Below are 761 nucleotides of genomic sequence, written 5' to 3' on the forward strand. Positions count from 1 at the left end.
TGTCGCTTTGGGAGGTCGCTCCGAGAGGGGTGTGAGATGCGAGCGACCTCGGTGCGTCGCTCTGGGCTTCCAACGGGATGAATATGGCGAGCGACTTCACGGGGTCGCTCCAGCTAGGTCGCTCTGGGAGGTGCTTTGGAGCGACCTCATGACGTCGCTGCGGAACCTCGCTCCCATCCTCTGCTCGTCCAATGATCATCTATTTCACCTCCTTTGAGCTCCAAATAAATCCAAATGTCCCCAAGAACTCCATATGGCACTCCAAGACCTGATAAAGACTCATGTATGCAAAATGTAACCTAAACATGGCTAACTCCTAGTCTATATGATCAAAATGCACATGGACGAATGGATAAAATAATGGAAATATGCAAGATATCAACTCCCCCAAACTTGTTCTTTTACTTGTCCACAAGTGAACTTTCTAGAACTCATAGGGAGAGAGGTTTGAAGGTGAGAGCTCATAGCCAAAAGAACACAAAGCACTCAAATCAACATCTAAATTCAGCATTAGTACACCCTCTCTTATTATACTCTAGCTTCTCTAGGCCTATTCAACTCTTTTCATCCCTACACTCATCATCATGCATTCACACATGCAAATCAGCCAACTCTCAAGTTCATTAAGCATAGCATCAAGTGAATTCTTGCAAATGGTCAATTGGTCCAAATCATTTGGTTGAGTAAGGGAAAGCTTTTATTCAAGTGGGTCAAGAGGTTCAAAATCCATGATCTTTTAAAGTGGTTTACTCTCAAAACAA

This window comes from Brassica oleracea, chromosome C2 (assembly GCF_000695525.1).
Source record: "Brassica oleracea var. oleracea cultivar TO1000 chromosome C2, BOL, whole genome shotgun sequence".
Classification (NCBI taxonomy): domain Eukaryota; kingdom Viridiplantae; phylum Streptophyta; class Magnoliopsida; order Brassicales; family Brassicaceae; genus Brassica; species Brassica oleracea.